Source organism: Camellia sinensis, chromosome 1 (assembly GCF_055761805.1).
Source record: "Camellia sinensis isolate YWXY chromosome 1, ASM5576180v1, whole genome shotgun sequence".
Lineage (NCBI taxonomy): Eukaryota > Viridiplantae > Streptophyta > Magnoliopsida > Ericales > Theaceae > Camellia > Camellia sinensis.
In genome coordinates, this window is record NC_138961.1 from 122,625,990 (window position 1) to 122,639,604 (window position 13,615).

The following is a 13,615-nucleotide window of genomic DNA, read 5'->3' on the forward strand; positions in this document are numbered from 1 at the left end:
ACCGCGCATGAATACTATATTTTAGATGTACCCAGAAAAAAAAAAAAAACACTATATTTTAGTACTACAAATAATATAAGTTTTAGACCAAAAAAAATTATACCATAACAAAAAGTATCAAATAATAACAAGTAAATTATAAAAACTATATACGTCAACTAGACTTTTAAATTCTGTGAAGAATATATAACATTCGCAATTTGGCCTCCCTCAAGTCAACTTTCTGGTTCCGCCCCTGAGTGTAAGCAATTTTTCATGGCGTTGAGTAAAAAGTGTCATAAACAAATAATTTTTTATGACATTTTGAAAAATGCCACTAAACCAAAGTCTTTTCAAGCTATCTAATGGCATTTTTTTGAAGGAAAAAAAACCGGCCAATATGCTCCTAATAATTTTTAAAATGCACTCAAAAAAAATAAAAAACTGAACTCAATATAACATTTTTTTTAACTCTACTTATCACATGCACAAAATTGACGAACGTCCTTATATGACATAAACTTATTGTGCAAAAAATGTAACGACCCCAAAATCCGTATCTGAAATTACCCTTATGCCCTTGTGGGTAATGCCTTTCTAATTTAATGATATCTGTTTGAATGAAGGAATTATCTGTTGGGTCACGGCTTTAAAATTGAAATTACCGACATTTACAGGTTCAAAAATCACAATTGAGTACTTGGGTATGTTAATGGGAATTTTTAGACCTATTTGGGAAAATTAATTGAAAATCCAACTTATCTGATTCGTTAATGTACGTTTGGGTGGTTAACTTAATACTGCCAATTGAAGGCCTTAGAGGCTTCAGAAACCAGAACAGATAATATATTTATGATCAGCTCAATTTTTAGAGTTACCTGGGAAGTTTAAGTGAAATTTGATTTTATGCGGTTCGTAAGGGCGTGTTTGGCCTCCTTATTGTGAAAAGATTAAGTGTATGTATATTTATATATATGGAGGCATGTTATGTGTGTTGGGAACTCAAGATATTTGAGCCAAAAATATCTAATGTAGAAGAGAAGAGAAACGTGAGAGAGAAAGAGGGAAAGAGACCAAGATTCTTGAACAAAAAAAAAAACAACTCAACAATCATGGGGGTTTGGAGATGATTAAAGGGAATTGAAGAAAGAGAAGGGGAATCCACCATAGAGGCTTGAGGAAATGGAGGAGAATTGAGAGGAAGACCAAGATTGAACTAAGGTATGATAATTTATCTTGAATCCTTGTGTTTAAGACATTAATTTCATGAAATCATAATGATATGGAAGATTTGAGACCATTTAAGTTAAGGTTCTAAGCATGTATTTAATTGAATTCAATTTAAGGAATGAGACCTTGGGTTCTATGGTTTGTTTATGATTGGGGCTTAATCTTATGAATACCATATGAAATGCACTTTAGAATTGTCCAAAGAACAAAATCAAGCAAGAATTAAGTGAATTTGTGGGTTGTGGGTTGTGTTCTAAGACCCTTGAAGATTATGAAAGATTAAACATGAATCTTGAACCTTGAAGCAAAGATTGATTTGTTTGAAATGAAAATACATTTGGTTAATGTTAAATTATCATGTTATGGGGCAATTTTACATGTTTTTAAGTGATTTATCTTAGAAACTAAGCTTAAGAATGAAAGAACCAAGTGTTGGAGCAAAAAGAGCCATTTTTGGACTTCAAACAGCCCAGAGCCGCACGTGCGGCGGGTCTTCCCGCACGTGCGGCGCTACAGTACCAAAACCAAAATTGAATCTGCTAAAAAAGCACGTTCTCCCGCACGTGCCGCCCCATTCCCGCACGTGCGGGGGAGACAACTCTGCTTAGCCAACTTTGAACAAGAATATCTTTTGTATCCGGACTCCGTTTTGAGTGATTCTTGAGCCTAAAATGAAGCCCCGGAAGTCTAGTTTCCAATGGTTGTGGTCTCACTCCCAAATTCTAAATACAGAAATAGTTATGCCCAAATTAGTGAGAGTTGCTCACTTTCTGTCTACCGGTTTTGTACCGTTTCTTCGTCGGAACCTTTCTCCTATCGCTTCCTCTTATCTTGAGGCATGGATTATAACCTATGGAGGACTGATGAGTCTAGAACCACCATGGCTATTGATTAAAGAATAAGAAAGAGATTGGTTTTATTCTCATATTCTGTTATGTGCATTATGTTTGTAGGTCAAGACGAGGACATCGTTCCACTGCTTTAGAGACCTACCACTGTGAGTAATACTACGGAAATGTACATTTTATTTACCATTGATAATTATTGTCACTAATGCTCTGTTCCTCCTAAGTGATACATGAACATTTATAACGATTGGAAGTCAATGTGAACGTTGAAAGATTGGCATACATCGGTATGACTTTAAAATCATTATGTCCTGTCAATAGCTAATAAATGGAACTATGGTATTCCGGTATCTCTGGAATCATTCAATCGGTAAAATGTGTTTACCTTTCATTAATATTTATTAAGAACGTTCTGTTAAACTTAAGTTAACTGCATTAACTCAGGTGAATGATGCAATGGTTACCAGTAATACTCTGTTAGTTGCAGGTCAACCATATTAACATATATGAATGATTAAATAAAGGTGTATGTTACTGATTAATAGCTCAAGTGAACCATGTCATTTCTTAATGAATAAAGAGACTTTGTGTTCATCTTCGAAGAATCAGAATAATTGGAAAGTTATGTAAATCCATATGAACTCAAAGTGATTCCGAATGTACAACATGAATGCAAAAGTTTAACATCATTATGTGACCCACATGAGAATGTGAATTATTCTATTTTGTTAAGCGCACGATAATGACATGATATAACAAGAAATGCCCTATTATGTTATGAGTTAATGAATGATTATCCATATATGTAAAAGTATTCATGGCATCCTTAGCACAAGGCCCTTACCCGGGGGTAATAATACCGTGGTTCAAGTAAGTTACGAGATATCTCTTGCCATCGACGATCTTATACGGATGGTACCACCGACGATCTTGTACGGGTGGGTTATGTTTTGCCATCGACGGTCTTGTACGGATGGTACCACCGACGGTCTTGTACGGGTGGGTTATGATCAAGCATGAACTCTGATTTCTATTTCTGATTCAAGCATAATTAAGAATATGTATGAATATGTTTCTATTTATCCGTTCCGTTTATGCTATGTTATAACATGATATGAATTGATCGGTCTTTAAGACCTAATGATTTCTGGTATGGAACAAAGTGCTACACATAATTAAGTGCTACGACGTGAGTCACCTCTAGAATCCGTGTGAGACACCTCTTGGGTTCATACAAGTATATTCAAGGGCTATATGCCAACATGCGTAAAGCTTAATGTTAATACGTTCAAGGGCTTAATGCCATTCTATTTAAGGGCTTAAAGCCATTCTGTTTAAAGACTGGGCCTAAGGCCGTTCTGAAATTAGTACGAAATCAGATTAACTATAAGTTCTCTGCATTTATATACCTTCTAATTCAAGTTAGTTATTGGATTATCACGTACTATTATTCATTGAGCCTTACTCACTCTGTTTTTATGCATGTTTATGTAGGTGAACCATCGGGGATTGACACTAGAATTGTATTGGGGTCAACCTGTTTGCCAAGCCGCCTGGGGTACGCCTCCGTGTTGAGGCCTTACTTTTGATTACTGGGAGTTATGTAATTTTTGGAGTCTTATTTAAGTTTGTGTGAGATCTGCATAATTTTGTGATTGTATATGTAATTATGGGAATGTATGTAAATGCTAAATTAATTAAGCCATCATGTATGCACAAGCTCAATGGATGTTGCCTTTTATTGATATTGCTTCCGCTTAAGGCCCCATATATGGTTAAATATTATTCTAAAATTTCTGTTTTGAGGCCTACGTACAGGTCGGTCATGGACCAAACTTTTAGGGGCGGATTTGGGTCATGACAGGTGGTATCAGAGCACGAGTTAAGATCTCACACACTTGTCCATTGAGCATTAGAGTGTCTAGAATGCATTTTTGTTACATGTTTCTAGTAACGAAAGGATATGATGTGCATTTTAAAAGATGTATGTGAGCTCGTACAATGTGTTAAGTATTGAGATTTAGAATAAGAATTCTTATGGACTTTAAGGAATAGAAGGAAATCCATGTGTTATTTATTAGACTGAGTTTTGTGACTAAAGAGGATTTGATCGTTGTTATGAAATGAAAATGGGTTGTGTAATAAGTATGACATTGAGGCTAAAGCAATGAAATATGTGGAATATTGATGTCCTTAGGATGTTAAAATTGGTCAGTATAAGCATGTTTGTGGAAACGTGATGTGAATAAAGTCTAAATGCAGCTTCGATATGGATTACATATGAAAGTAGCCATGAGGAATTTGGGGAAATTGATGTTGTGGTTGAGTAATTAAGTGTATGGAATTATGACAATTGAGGAATGTGAAGAGCAACAATGAGTATGGAAGCTTGAAAGTCTTGAGCCCGAAGGGTCATTTCTCTAAAAGATATGTATAAGGAAACAGAAGGCTAAGGCTTATGAAATTGTGGTGTTTTGACTTAAATAATGGGGAGTGCAAGCATGTTGAGTTCTGGAAACATGAAATGACAAGTGATTTAGAGCTTTGCTTAAAGCCATAGCAAGAATATTTGGGAAAGAGACATTAGAATTATGGTAGTTGACAAATCATGGAATTATTGTGATTGAGATATTTGATGATTGATAACAAGCATGGAACTAGTAATCAAGAGTTAGGATGTTGACATTGCTACTTGGAATGTTAATAAATACAAGTATCATGATCTGTGATCACACTAGTAATACAGGGAAATTGAAATTTTGACTAGGACGTTGGTGGTGTTAAGTATGTTAATTTGTAGAGATCGAGTGTATGTTGAGGGAATTGAGATATGTATGCTGGTGAAGGAAAATTATGTTTCTTTTGTGGACTGCCATTTGCCTGAAAGACATAATTTTGTTTTGATACATTTTGTGTTGAACCTAACTTATTGCTATCATAAACTCACCGTTATTAATTAAGGATGAAATATTTGTACGAGAATTAATTCAAGGCTTGTTCCTTTATTGTGATCTGAAAATGAGTGCTCATTGGAATGAAATTTATGTGATCTGTGTTATTTAGAGATGTCATGCCATCAAGTACATTCGGTACTTCCAACATAGATGAATAATGTGTGATCTTGTATGAGTTGACTATAGACCTAAGTAAGTAATGTCCCGATGAAGATACTTCCGTATAAATGATTCTGAAAATGGCTATGCTATACGATATTTAATCAAATCTGTATTTTGGTTACACAATGTTCTATATGATAAGTATTTTCTGAAGTAATAAGATATGCCATGAGCTTTCGACATGTTTATTATATGATGGGTTTTCCGAATAATTTCCCCAAAATGATTTGGTATGCTACGAAACTACGATTGTTCAGGATATGACAAGTTTTCTGAAAGAGATATTTTGCTGTGCATGAATGAGTTTTCTATTTGATAATTTATTGTGGCATGCTTGATGAATGCCTTATGTTGAACTTGAAGTCATTCTGTCTTATCTGTTATAAGTTAGACCAGAGCTTGTTCTGTCAAAGTTTAAATAAGTTTAATACTATTGGGAATTATCCCATCACCTGATAATCTTTGAAAGTTCTGCAAAGTTTCTGAATAATATCTTTGAATAACATATTGTGTGAAATTATGAAAGGTTTAATGAACTTTGTGTATTACATATTTTTGGAAAATGTTTTTGTCTATGATGGTTTGATGACCATTGATGACATATTTTTGATGGTTTGGAAAAGCTTTGATGAACTTTGATGACATGATGCCGACTTTAAGATCTTCCAAGCGAATATGGATTTTAAATGATTATTACCTTACTGCAATTTGGGAATTGTGACCATTCAGGTTTGATTCGTATTTAATTTTCCTAACAATTTATTTTGGAATTTGTATTATGATTGGATAAGTTTACTTCTGATTATTTGAGCCTTCATTGAAGTTGAAGATTTGAATATGAATTTGATTATCCAAAATTTGGACCTTATTATCCCATCTGTTATGGAAGTAAATCGCTTGGGGATACTTCAAATTACAGAAACCATTGTGTAGACACCCCATTTTTCACCGTCCTCAAGACTTGGACGTCACCGTTTGAACACTCGGTGATTATCCATGTTTGTGTTCGTTTGGAGTTCCCGGAGGTCTCGGCCACGCGCCCTACCTCAGGATCTCCGAACTTGACTGTTTAGTGTCTGGTTTTGCACCAAACACTTGTGTTTTGCCTTGGAGGGGCAGGGAATGCCTTGTGAGGCATCTCCACACATCACCGGCAGTGGCTAGAGGTCACCGGCTGGTTTTTGCTGCCATCGGCAATGTATATTGCCAGTCGGCACTATTTGTTGCCGGCCGGCACTAAATTTTGTCAAAATGACATTTTTGGCCGGCCGACTACTGTGCATCTGCTTTTGCAGATATTTTAAGACAGCTATCTTGCTTTTTGCTCCCCTCCATACACGTGTATGGAGGGATTTCTCTCTTTAGAAGCTTGTCTTGTAAGCTTTACAAGACAATAAGCTCTATAAGAGAGAGCCTTGTCTCTTGGCTTTAGGTTAGACACTTGAGACATTTTAGAGATAGAAAAGACAGAGAGAAGCTCTGGTTTTAGGGTTAGGGTTCATACATATCTCCTATCTCTCTTTTTCTCTCTTTGTGCTCTAGGTGTTTTAGTTCATACTATTGCACACAAACACCTAGTGTTTCACCTTCCTTTGGCTCCTGAGGTTCTAAGGGGCTGATTTTGGTGTTTTGGTGTTGGATTCAAGCCAAGGAGGGCCATTGGAGCATCATTTGTGAAGGTGGTCTACAAGAGTGAGAAACTTCCCTTTTATTCCCCATTTATGCATCTTGTTTTTGCCTATCTTTGAACTATTTTTGTGCTTAGTGTATAATACAAAAAAGTTCTGTTTTTTAGCCCTCTCGATTGTTTATTAAGAGTGTTTTGTGGCTTGAGGGTGTTTGACCCCTCTTAGGCCTTGAAAGGCCCCATTTTGAGCCATTTTGAGCAAGTTTCGAGACTTTGGTGTTTGGGCCTCTTCACCACTGAAATCTTGAGGGATTTCAGTGGTGGAGATGGTACCTTGAAGTCTCCAAAAGGAGAGGGCCACCCCCTCTCCTTGTTGTCCTTGAAAAGGACCATTTTTGGCCTCTTGAGGGAGCACCTAGCTAAGCTTCATGTTGACCATGCCTTAGTTGTTTTTTGTGCTTATTATATCATAATATGCCTCTGTTTATTGTTGGTTTTGGTACACCATGCATGCTTAGCATACCTACCATGTAATGCCTTGTTATTGCCTTAATATGCCTTAGGTTGTTAGCCTTTGTTCAAGCATGTTTTAGGCATAGTCTTGTGAAGGTTTTGTGCATATTTTGCCATGTTTTAGGTCTGTCCATGGTTGTTTGGGTCGGATTTGGCATGCTTAGTATAGCCCCTTTGCATTCCGGCTTGTTGGCCTTAAGCGTGTGAATGTATAGCATGACATTTTTGTATTGATTTGGTGATTTGGAACCATCTACCATGTCATTTCAGTCCCATTTGCATGCCTATATGTTTGCCTTGGACGCATCTTTAATGCTTTGAAAGCTTGTGTAGTATGCTCCATGTTTTGGCCATTGCATATGCCTTTGAATTTGAGCCACTTAGATGCCATCTAGGGAGTCCCCTTTGCGTGGTCTAGGTCTGCCTTGAACCTATTTTAATTCCTCTTAGCCTTGTGAGGCTTGGTTGGCTTAGCCATGGTTCAACCCCCCTTGACTTGCTTCAAGTACTTGGACCATTTGCATGCTAATGTTTAGCCTATCTTGTTGCTTGGTTTGACATCATCCTAACATGATTTACAATGCTTACCTTGCATGCTATTTGTCCATGATTGCCTCATTCAAATGTGCTTAGAAATAGCCCTTTGATGCTTAAGCATTTGGGCCTTAACATGTTCATGCGTGTATGTGTATTTTGGTCCCTTGTTTTGGTCACTTTGGCTACTATTTTGGGCCTATTTAGAGCTGCCCAAATCATGTTTTAGACCACCTTTCCATTGATTTGCATTACCTCATGTTTGCTTGTATGCTTGCATAAGTATCTTGCCATGCCATGTTGCACCCTTAGCTTGCATGCCTAGGTTGCATTGCATCTTGCATGCATGCCTTGTTCCTTGACTTAGTGATAGGAATTGGGCCTTGGTTTGTTTGTTTGGTTTGCATTTCATTTGACATGAAAGTTGCACACTTGATTCTTTGGGCCGTCATGCATGGAAATGCGTGATTGGCGGTCCGAGAATCAAGGCACATGCCCTTTTGAGTCACAAACATGATAGGGGGCATGATTGGTGCATACACTGTTTGAATTGTATTGCCATGCAAGTTCTGTCCTCTGCTGCTGTGAGTTGCAGGTTTTGCAGGCATTCTTTGCCGACCGGCAGTGTACATTGCCGACCGGCAGTCATTCTCCTGCCGATAGCTTCATCTTGTGCCGGTGACTATATACCACTGCCGGTGGTAATTTCATTCAGCCGGTGGTGATCTCCAGTATCCAGAAAAGCATCTTTGAGACTTTGGCAGTCTTCAGAGGGGCAGAACAGGGAAAACAGAGGCAGACTATCCATGGCGGTGCACTTCCGAGCAAGACCCGAGCACGCGCTGCATCCGGCCCTCCTCCCGAGGCGGTTTACTGTTTTTCCTAGCTTAATTAGTTTGTTAGCTGATTAAGAAATTTGTAATATTTAATTAGCTTGCGTAGTTAATTAATTTGTATTATTTATTCGGTCCCTCCGAGCGAGGGCAAATCTGTAATAAGTGTGCGTGAGTGTGTGTATGTCTTCCAACCTCATGTCTTTCTTCCCTTTTATTTACCTGCTTATGATGGTAGATTAGGGCATTTTTGAAATTAGTACACCTTATGCTATGCATGCGTGCATTTATGCATTTGTATTGCATCATTAGGCTCGGTACATCATGCTAATTGCATTTGTACCACAATTCCAAATTGAATACGTGAATCAAATTGATCGCATTTTCACATGCCATGATTAGACTAGCCGAGCCTACTCTAGTGACATTTTGCTTGTGTTGCATTAGTCATTTTAACATGAACTAGGACATGCATGTTTGCTAACTAGTTTATTGTTTTGGCACGGAGTACGATGTAAGTATTTATGTTTTAGCATCCCGCATGCGTGTGAGTGTTGTCATGACAGTATGCTTGCCATGCGACTAAATGCTTATGTGATAAATTGTTTGAATGCCTGTGGGTGAAGGTTAGATTGTTTGAGTTGGAGAAACTCGTTGAAATCCGTATTTTAGCCTACTTGCGAGTAGCAAATTCCAAAGTGTTTTCTAAAACAAACGGATATGCAATGCTTATTTCCAAATTAGGCAATCTAGTCTATACTTGTTTGCGGCGCGCATAACATAGTAATTCTAGGCTAATAAATGGAATAAGAACACATAACGTTTTCAAAATCGGATATCATGGTTAGTAGAGGCCGGTCTTCGGACCGGGCGAAAGGGGGTGCTCATAGCTGACCTTCCCCGATCGTACCCAAGCTCCCGAGCCGAGACAACTCCAGTGATGACGGACATGTGGCCTTCGGCACCGAGTTAGGGTTTCCTAAATTTCCCCATTAAAAAATATTTAGGTGGCGACTCTGTATCTGGCAAAGCAGTCCATGTTTGGCACTTCTTTTCAAAAAATCTGTTTCTCAAAACAATTTTCCGGATTTGGACTCTTTGGTTCAAGATTAAGAACCGTGACACAAATCGAGTCCGAACTGTAGCGAAGGCCCCACGCGGGCGCGTCTACAGTTTCTGGCGACTCTGCTGGGGATTTAGAGAGATTGACTCGAACTCATGATATCCTATTTTTGATTTCATTTATGTGTCTCTTTGCATTGCATGTGCATTGGTGCGCCTAGGAACACAGTGTTTGCCATCTATCATTCCTGAACGGTTTGCCGGAGGCTTGTCTTGTCAAGGCATGACCATAAGGCTGACCGGTTATGGGCTCTGACAGCATGGGAACACAAACCCCAGTTTTACCGGGGCACCCTTTTCGACCATTCGACCTAGTGCATATTCGGATCCATAGTGACCATCCCAAGTTAGGACAGGTTGCTTACCCGATGATAGGTTGTTTGAAAACTGCAGCGTGCATAGTGGAACCCTAGCTCCTGACAAAATAGGACAGGGAAACCCTACCCCAACATAGGGGTGTTTTGGCTCTCTTTACCTGCTATGTGCTTCTAGAATGTTGCTATACAGGAAAGTACATGTCAGTTTGCAAGTTTGAGTATCAGACCTGAGGACACCAGTATCAGTGTCAGTTATGAGAATCAGTTATCTGCGAGTATCGGGTTCAGTTTTGGGACATTGATTTCTGGGAATAGTGATCAGCAGTAGAGTACAGTTGTTCAGCTACACCCGTGTTTGATCTGTTTGGACTAAAATACTGTTTGTTTCTCCTTTCAGTTCAGAGTGTCCAGATAATTGATACAGAATAGCTAGTGCTCCCCCTCGTCGAGGCAGGGCTTATGATGACGCAAAATTCAGAAGAGATCATAGTTATGACGGCTGCATTAGAGCAAGGGATCACCCTGTAAGGTGAGGCCAGCATCGATGTGTCACATCCACCCAGGTCGCTTGTTGCGCACCCAGTTTGGACCCCCCAGCTATACTAGGCTCGCAAGCCTACTACATTTGAGCTAATGGGGATGATAGGTGATCTCCAGAGGTCTGTGGCGGATCTCGCCTACGGAATGTCAGCTTCACCCCCAGCCGCACCATATGCCGGGAGCTTTGTACCCCAGGAGCCCCCGTTGTTAGGGCGCATTGTGATTGAACTTAGCCAACCGAAGATGGCCTCCAACTATGGTAATGACATGTCAGCATCAACTCAAACCCTCGATCAGGCTAAGGCCAGAGGAAAAGACAAAATGAAGGCAGATGTCGATCCCATTGAACAACTGCTGTGGGCAGTCGAGGCTTTGAAAGTCGGGGGGATGAACAAGCAACAGATATCCGCAGTTGTGGCAAAAACTGTGGAGGATGCTTTCCCCACTCCACCTGAGGGTAGTTCGAGTCAGTCAGAAAATCGGGATAGGCCCCGTCATGTCAAGACAGCTCCTCCTATTCCCGCCCCTGCACCCGGGAAAGATCAGAAAGCTAAAGTGGCGCCTGCCGACCCTTTCGCTTGTGCGGCTAGTAAGAGCGCTCAGACTCCAAAGTACCTGCCCCGGGGGCGCAGAACCTTTCATGCTCTCTACATGCCTTTGTCCAAGGCACTTCAGATCCTTGCCGAGAGGGGGCACCTTAAACCCTTGGAGCCTCGGCCTCTCCCGAAGAATCTCCCCGCTACGCATGATGCTGCTCAGTACTGCGCGTACCACCAGCAGACAGGCCATGCTACCGACAATTGCTTCTGCCTCCGCCATGAGGTGCAAGATTTGATTGACAACGAGGTTATCCTCCCACCTACCTCAGCCAAGTCCGTTACCACCCAGTTATTGGATTTTGAGGACACAGATACTGCAAGTATGTAATCAGAAAGTGAACCACCTGCGGACGGCGTCTGGTGTATTTTGAATGTGGCGTCTGGCACGCATTTTTGAGTGGCTGTGTACGCTAACTTTGTAAATCCTGGCTTGGGTATCGAGTCAGTCTTTTGTTTTGAGTCTGTCTCTTTGTCTTGAGTCAGTCTTTTTGCTTAAGGGTCTGTCTTGTTGTAGCGAGTCAGTCCCCTTTGTATAGAATACCAGGTGATTCTGGGGTTGTTGCCTCGAACACCGTTTTGTCTTGTAATTACCTGTTTTTGTTTTTGATTCTGTTTCTATCGAGGGGCCAGTTGCACCAAAAAATCCGAATGAAACAGCTGTTGCTATCTCAACTTCATGCTTGCTTTCAGTTTAAGTGCCAGAGAATTTGATTGGGCTGACAGTACATCTCACCTACTCTCCTGTGCGCCAAACTCATTGCATTAACCTAAGTTTTTCAAAAAAAAAAAAAAAAAACCCTTTTGAACACTGCGGTGATGAAAACGAAGAGGAAGGAATTCATCGGGTTTTGCAAAATTTTGATCATTTTGAGAGAAAGAGAGGCGTGCTAAGCCTTTTAATGAATGAAACCATGCTTGTCGGTGTGAGTACTGAGAAGGATCCTGGCTTGATCCAGATTGGTTCCACACTATCTTCGGCGCGAGCGATTTGTCGCTTTCTTAAAAACTTTCAAAAACAAATGTTTTACGCGGCCCTGTGAAGACCTGTGTGGAATCGCTCTTGAGATTGCGCAGCCTAGGATCGCTCTCAGCCTCAAGATTCAACCCGTTCGTTTTCAAACTTTGAACCCGTTCAGAACGTTCAGAAAGTTCAACGGTCAAACGTCATGCAAGGTCTGTATGGCCAGATCAGGGGCAGCCCACGAGCAAGAGGCACCAAAGCCGAATCTGCATCAAAGGAGTAGATCTCACCAGAAGGAGCTCGTGGAGCAGCCATGATAGATTCTCCTACAAATCATTGCAACAGCCGTTCTCCTAGACACAGAGAGGCTTCAACTTCAAAAACCATTTTGCATGGACTTGTTACACTTTTACCCTTTGAGAGGCTCGCTGGGCAGAAAACCCGGAAGGGCGACCCAGGCAAAAGTTAGAGCAAGAGAAAAATACAAAAAAAAAAGCAAAAAATGCAAAAAAAAAAAGAAAAGAAAGAAAAAATGTGAAAAAGAAAGAAAAAGAAATGAACAAAGGAAAATAAAAAGAAGCTCGCAAGGTCGAAAACCCGCATCGGGCGCTTTGGCAAAAGTTAGAGCCTGAAAAGTGAAGGTTAAAATACCCGAGTATATCTTAACCGGAACTACGTAAGGCTTGATTCCCATGTTTGGAATACGTAGGCAACTTCATCATGAAGTCCAGCCCCCAACGCTTTCATAGCGTCTCAGTCCATACAGTGGTTTCAATTTCATCCCAAAGTCTAGTCGCCAACGCCTTCCAAGGTGACTGTGTCCATATATTTGTTATAACCGTCTTCGTCATCTCTGTGTCCGAGAGTTCGACCACCACCAATGAAGACTATTTGCGGACTGCTGCGGCATCATCTAAACAAGGGGCAACTTTCCGTTGCCACGAGCCGTCGTGAGCCGCCATTCAAACCAGGGGCAACTTTCCATTGCTATCCACCCCCTTCAAACCAGGGGCAATTTTCCATTGCCTCCGATCCGAGGTTGCGCATCTCAAAGAGTAAGTTCCATGCTCGTTGAGCATTGACTGTTTGAAAAATAGTTTTTGAAAATTTTTACTGAGGTTGACTATTTTCTCAAAAACTATTTCATTTTCCAAAACTGGACCATTGTCTTGGACCCAAAAAGGAAAATTTTCAGTGCTTACAGTCTGACTTGCATGCTTTTCAAATCAAAAATCGAACAAGTACGTTAATCCGACTCTAATTTTGATCAAACTTGTTTTAGTAGAAAACCAAAACGAAAAGAATGGTTAAAATGATGAACTAAGGGCACAGTTGAGTCAGGCGCTCTGTCTCCCCCGGTCGTCAACATACTTGCCAGAAGAGCGCTCTAACTGCC